Raw genomic sequence first — 7503 nt, 5'->3', positions numbered from 1 at the left:
AATAATTTTTTCATCCCCTACTTTAATCAATACCCACTACCTTACTGAAATCTCTTGCTAAGGGCAGACTTACTGAAGACTATGAAGGTGTCCTTTAATATTTCTTACAAATCTCATATCTATTACTTACTTCTTCTAAGTTTATCGTACTTCCCATTCCTTATTCCTCATCCTTCACTGCAAGTTTGAACTCTTAGAAGATGGATGATCAAGTTGCTTATGAAATGTTGAAGTGTTAATATAATTGACTTTTGGCATCTAAATTTCCATTTGCTTATGCCAATAACCTCTCCACTGAGGAAAATAAGCATTATGTTCCATTAAAATGAATTAATTCCAGTTATTTTATGAAATAACCATTCAATTCAAAGACTTTGTATTATCATCTCCAAATCTGAAATACATCAAACTCTCAAATTCCTTAAATTTTTCCTGTATACTTTTCCTCAGTCTAGGCAGCAACTTAGCCTGTCTACTCCACATGCTGTAGACGTGCATCCACTGTCCAATACTACACAATTAAAATACTCTGCCATCAACACATTTACCACTGTGCTGCTTGTGGCCAAGCCAATCTCTTTGATCTGTATCTCTAAATTCATCCTCCGAATCATCCATTTTATATTTAGTTTCAGATTATAGCAAAATGGATGGTTGAGGGTGCAATGGTACTTTTACACCTAAAACTTTGATGTACTATACTCTGTACATTTCTGCATTCATTCACTTATTGTAAATCCCAAATTCTCATTAATTACCTACCTCATTGGTAATAGTTACAGCTCTCCATTAACATTATCATCTGTAGTATTTCAATGGTCACACTAAATGGTTTATGTTGTGACCTCCATTTTCTGTTGAATTGCCAATTTCCATATTTGAATGCTGAGTTGGAGGGACGCTTGCAATCTGGAAACATATCCTCACTCGCATGTGGGCTCTTAATGAGGGCTTATGAATTCTGCTTTCTAAGAATTTTTTTTAGTTTTTCAGTTGTTTGATCTAGGAGTGTATGTTTATCCACAAATTCAAATCTACCAGAAGTAGAATTCTATGTATACTTGATACAGTCCAATAACTTAAATGCCAGCATAGATTGGGGAATTTCTAAATGCAATTTCTGCAGTCTTACATATAAACTATTGAATTCCATGATTCACTCTTCCATATACAGTCCTTGGTCTTTCTGATATTGTCCAAATTTGACAACACCTGATAAGTAGTCAAACATTTTGACAAACGTTATCCACAAAGCCTTATATTTTGTCTCAACCATTCTTTACCATTATTATACTCCCATAGATAACTTTATTTAAATAGTATTCAAGTTCACATTTTCATGTGAGAGCTTTAATTCAGCTAGCTACACTCCATAAAACTCACAACACCGATTACTAGCTACCCATATTTATACAACCAATTCACAACCAATTAACCCTTAATTAATACATCCAATATTGTTCATCATTCTATTAGATTTCAGGCATTCTTTTAAATCATTTTAGATGACAACAATGATTAACAGATTGTCTCATTTAAAGTGATATTGGCTCAGTGATAACTATTTGCTAAGTCTACAAAATAAGTAGTAATTCTTTTTAGGGTACACGGTAAAATTTATTTTTATTCAGCAGTTTTATTTATTATTTGAATAATATAAGTCACTAAAGATAAGCTTTTAAAACTAAAAGTCTGTTTACTGTCTGCAATAGAGCATTTTTTCTGAAGTAGAATGCTCAGATTTTCTCGCTGTAGAGTGGCTGAGTGAAGTGTTGACTAATATGCCACCCCTACCAGCAAAATAACTCACCATATCACCTGGCAATCAGCTCATTAAGAACTCTCAGACAATTGAGGATATGTTTCCAGACTGGGACATTCAGAAGCATCAACAGACATGCAACGATGATTTCTCATTATTAGTCCTTTCCTGCATGCTGGGGAGGTGGTGAGTTGAGGCTCTTAATTGGTCATCATTAACCATTTAAGGGCCTTAATTGTAGCTAGTTCAAAAAAGTCATCCATGGAAGTTTCTCGCCAGCACCTAATTCCAAAAGTGTTGAGAAGGGCTGAAGTATTCCCCAGTGCCAACCTGCATCACTATTTCCCTTCTGGCCTCCTCTCTTGTCAGCTCCAAGGAAGGGAAAACTATGCCCTAAGTTTGTAAGGAAGTGAATAACAATTTAATATTCTGAAATTAATGCTACTGGACAATTTGAGTTAACATCTCATGTACAAGAGAAACACCAAAACTAAATTTTGAAATCAATTGAAACAGCTTAAATTAGCTTTCCCCTTCAAAGTTAGCTCCAATATAGGGACTTCTGTAAGTGATGCTGTGATAGGCACTAAATTCTAATTGCTAAATAATTTGTGGTACTTCAATGTAGTAGAATTCTAATTGCTAAAACCATTACTTGTATTTTTATACTGAGATTAAAAGATTACATGTAGTCGCAGGTACTTTCCACCAAGTGTCTCTTTGGAGCAACATAAACCGAGCATACAGCATTGTCAACCATGTTAGTGAAGGAAAATTTAAAAACTGACAATCGTAAATCAATTGTGTCAATGCCTCCAACATCACCCAGTTACAAGTCATGCTTTTGTTTCCATCTTATGGCTACAACCCTTAAACAGTCCAGAATGTTGAGACCATCAAATACACCCTCCCACAATACCCCATCACTCTAACATCTACCAGCATTACCCTCTACCCTGTCATCAATGTCTAACCAGTCAAGTAATATTTAAAAATGTATGGTGCTACCTCTGGAATTTCTTGTATGAATTCACATTAATAGAATACTGATCCTGGAATATTTAGATCTGGTCCCGAATGGACTGGAAGCCCTTACACAATTAAACCCATTGTAGAATATACGATATTAATTGTCTACTTAACTTTTCGAATGGACTAAAGACAACCGGTTAGCTGCAATGCAAGGTAAACGCCTCATCACCTCCAAAGGTTTCGGTCACAATGACTCCCCATTGGACTGAACCCAAATTTGAATGTGGGATTTTGAAACTGCAGACAGTTTATGTGGTAGCATCAGTCTATACAACATTTACTGAATATTACCCCTAATTCCAGGTACAAAGAATAAAACCATTAGCTTGTAAAAAGCAGTCAAAAACCAGTATTTATGCTGTACAAGTGAAATTTTCTTTCATTAAAACAGCATAGTATAAGTTACACATTAGCAAACTTGCTCAGGAACCTACACAGCTAATCTTCATCTCAACAGTTTGATGCCATCAGTCCACCCTTTGCCAGCCATTCTGCAGGATCCGTGGTCTGATTATCAGTAAAACACCATCCTTTTCTGAGGGGTTACAAAGATTGAAGTAAAGACATCACTGCCGCAATGATCACGTATGTGACATATCTTCTGATGGTTTGCTTGAAGGCGAATAAACAATATTGCATGCTGCAGATCACACCAGACTTGGACCTAGGGTATTTATATTCTATTTGCAGTCTACTAGGCAGAATATGAACCATACCTCGCACTTATAATAAATTGGCCGCTTTGCTGATATCATCAAATAGGTAACATGCTCTGCTGATCAAAATCTAAACCTTTATTTGGTGAATAATTTGATACCTATTTGAATTCTGCTTTTCAGCCCAAAGTAATTCCTTCTTGGAGAACATATCAAGCATGAAAATAAATGTAGGTGTACAGAGTTTAATACAACTTCATTGCACATATTTAAATATATAAAAACACCTTAGATTAAAATAGTGAATGGAAAAATGTCATTGAATACATTAAATTCCCTTCTGCCAATGCCAGGATCATAGGTTCAGTGCAGCAATATAGGCACAAAATTATCAAAAACATTTGCATTTTTACTTTGCAAGTAACACTACTACAATCATCTTTTAAAAACCTAGCATGGATGAGAAAGTGATTTGTGAGAATAGGCACTGATCTGAATTTTGCAATCTCACATTAACCCAATTGAATACTTCTAATCTAGGCTTTTCAATCCATTGTATAAATACTGACTATTAATGTCACTCGAAACCAATGGCATAGAATCTGTTCCAGTTTCTGTATGGCAATAAAAGGATGCCTATGTATTGGCAGAATGTTTTGAAGTTCCTGTACATGAAGTTCTCTAACTAAACTAGTCTCAACAAATTATAGGACATATATAGGAATAAATTGAAAAATATCTTATGTGTAATGTTCTTATGTGACATTAAAAAAAACTCATGGAACCATTTTGCTCTGATAATGTTCTACATTTTCTCTTATTGGCACTGTGCCTTGCTATACCTCTGACATGAGTACCCAATGTGTAAGTGCCTTTCCCTGTTGCCTTTGATGACCAGAGTTTGCATCCTTGGAAGTCTGGGGCCTTCTGGATGTTGACCCACCATCCTACATAGCTCCCACCTACTGGAGGGGCAATTGGTTCAATGGTTGAGTATTAGAAAAGACTGCTTACCCTATATGTGTCTTGAATCAAAGCCAATAGGGCAGCAAACACTGCCTTCTCTATATCAGTGTATAATGCACCTCCGTAAGGAGAAAGGGTACTTAGAGTACAGGTGCTTGCTCCCTTCTAATAAAATCACTGCTGTATGCCATCTATGGCTAGAGTAGTCAAATGCAGGAGGGAGTATCTATGTTTTGTAAATCTTTCCATGGAGGAAATTATGCATTTCTGCCACATGGTAGAAATGGTTGTGGACGGCATGGTGGCACAGTGGTTCGCATTGCTGCCTCACATCGTCAGAGACCCGGGTTTAATTCCCGACTCAGGCAACTGACTGTGTGGAGTTTGCACATTCTCCCTGTGGCTGCGTGGGTTTCCTCCCACAGTCCAAAGATGTGCAGGTCAGGTGAATTGGCCATGCTAAATTGCCCGTAGTGTTAGGTAAAGGGGTAAATGTAGGGGAATGGGTGGGTTGCGCTTCGGCAGGTCAGTGTGGACTTGTTGGGCCAAAGGGCCTGTTTCCACACTGTAAGTAATCTAATCTAATCTAAATCATGGTTGGATTGACTTTTCAGTTATCTACGTAAAGCTGCTCACTATCTTTGACACCTCCAACAATATGTTCTCCTGAATTTTGCTGCATTTCCAGTTTGTGACCATGTCCCCTCATCAGCTGAATGGCAGCAAAATCCTTAGCAGTCAGTGATGTAGAAGAGTTGGTTTGCTCTGCTGATCTGTAGGAAGTTATGCCTCAGGGGTAGGTGGTATGTCTTTATCTTAAAGTGGAATGTGGGAAGTTTCCATTCCCATCCCTTGCCATTCAGGGATGATTTACATCGTCATGTTATTCAAAATCAATAAGAGCACTATAGTTGAAATTCTGACTACACCCTGTAGTTAAAAAAATACAATTCACACCAGATCTAGCCATTAAGGGATGATTTGCATTACACTGTTTCTGAAGGTGAGGTGGTCACTACATTATATCTTGAGTGGCATGTGACTGTGAGGGAGTGACTGGGGGTTGTCTTGTGAGCACTACTACCTGTGATGTAAAGATTTTGTAAAGGTAGGACTGTTTGCTTCATTCAGAGAGAGCTTCCCTGGACACATCTCGCAAGCATGGCAAATAGTGTTCAGGGTTTGTCCAAAGCTTGTATTGTATTGTGCTTAATAAATCTTGCTTGTTCACAGAAGTTTGTATGTTGCAGTTGCATCAAATGGTAAGAATCTCAGGAAAAAAGAATAAGTCTGCAGACGATTAGGGTCTTAACTATCGTAGTCTTTCCTGGCTGACAACTATGTATTTGCTCACTATACTGTCCTCTAGATTCAAAGCCTAGATCTGTTCTGCAACACTTGTGTATGCAACTGTGATGGTGGAATTATAGAAAAGGCAGGTAGTAGTTTTTCCTCTGAGATATGGTGCCTACATCCTAGAGATGAAGTCTTCATGTTCCCATTGTGCCTGTGGCCTGATCTTGGTAATGAGGACCTGTTGTGAAGAGCAAAATTCAGCACAGTTTATGATTGCTTCACATGTCTGTGTGCCATAAGCCAATCAGATTGGTTGCATTGTCACGCATATGCCTAACCATTCCAGATTTAGCATTGTGATCACTTGTCTCCCCTTCTCTCCAAGAATCTACAATGCCTCTACCCCTTCACGGCCAAATAGCTTCAGGCCAAGCATTCTACCTCCACTCATTAACCTCTCCCTTACATCTAAGTCTGCTTCTCATGAATGATAATGTACTGCTTATGTCATATGTCACGTATCACCAAACTACCTTGCCTGTATGCATTTCCATCATATCCATTGATTCGTCACAGGTACTTGAAGCATGTTGAAGCACTCACAAAATCCAAACCTTCACATGCTTTCAGCTGAATTACCAGACAGCATTGTGGGTTATTACACATTCAATTTGACAGCCCACTTACAAGGACATATTATTACTTTACAAGAGACCTTTTGTAAGACACAACCATGCTTCTTATATGAGAATCTTAGCATGTCATTGACCCTTATGCTCCACCGGACCCAGAATCTTTGGACAACACCACCATTGCTCCAATCCTCTGGGATCTCTGTCCTGGCCACTTTGGTCAGCGCAGGGGGGGGTCTTTTGTCACCACCTGTGGGAAAACAAAATACCCCCAGATTTCCTTGAAAGCTTGGAGAAGAGTCTGCAGCAAGGCTAAACAGTGTGTCTAACCTCTAGGATCAGGCAGATGGCAGTTGAAGGGGCCTGGATCTGATTTCCGGGTTTTGCTGTCAATCAGGACATAAAAGAATAAGGAGTAAGGGAATATGGTGAAGTGACGGATGCTAACAATAAATTGAACCAAAGTATTGACAGATTGGAAGTGGACAGAAGTTTCTGGCCATGAAATACAGCTTTGCAGTAAGTCAATCAGCATCTTTTATAGGCCACCCCATTTGCTGCATTGGTCACCTGGTAGCTGGATACACTAATGAGTGCCCATCTCCTTGTATGTTCCATGCCTGCTGCTATCCCCTTTAAATTTAAATTGTAATTATGTGCAAGGTTCCAAAATGCAAGCATAAATAGCATCTACTTCTAATTCTATTGTCAGAATCAACGTTCCTCTTGTCAAATTCTTTGCCTTACTATTTTTCCAAAGCACGGCATTCCCACAAAAGCAATGCAGGTAGTCTGACATAAAGCCAGATTAATACAAGCATATGAATAAGATATTCTTCTTATTGAAAGAATGTAGTACCATTAGTTTAAAAGGAAATAAATCTTCACACAAAGCACTAGAAGATTTAACAAGAATCTTCTAAAGGCGACTGGATAAATAAAATCTCAGAACAATACCTATAGGAGCATGACATTAAGCTGATTATGCTTTGATGATTCTTTGGTGGAACTACTCAGTTAGTGTTCTTTCCCTTCAAGTATTTCTCAGTTCTATTTTGGACAGTATAAATTTATGGAGCATAATGTTTACAAAACTCATATTTTGTCTGTTTAAGTGCCTGAAGTCATTTTCTTCAAAAAGACCAAAGCATAAGTAGGA

The sequence above is a fragment of the Hemiscyllium ocellatum genome, chromosome 31 (genome assembly GCF_020745735.1).
Source record: "Hemiscyllium ocellatum isolate sHemOce1 chromosome 31, sHemOce1.pat.X.cur, whole genome shotgun sequence".
Lineage (NCBI taxonomy): Eukaryota > Metazoa > Chordata > Chondrichthyes > Orectolobiformes > Hemiscylliidae > Hemiscyllium > Hemiscyllium ocellatum.
Note: the sequence above shows the minus strand (reverse complement) of the source record.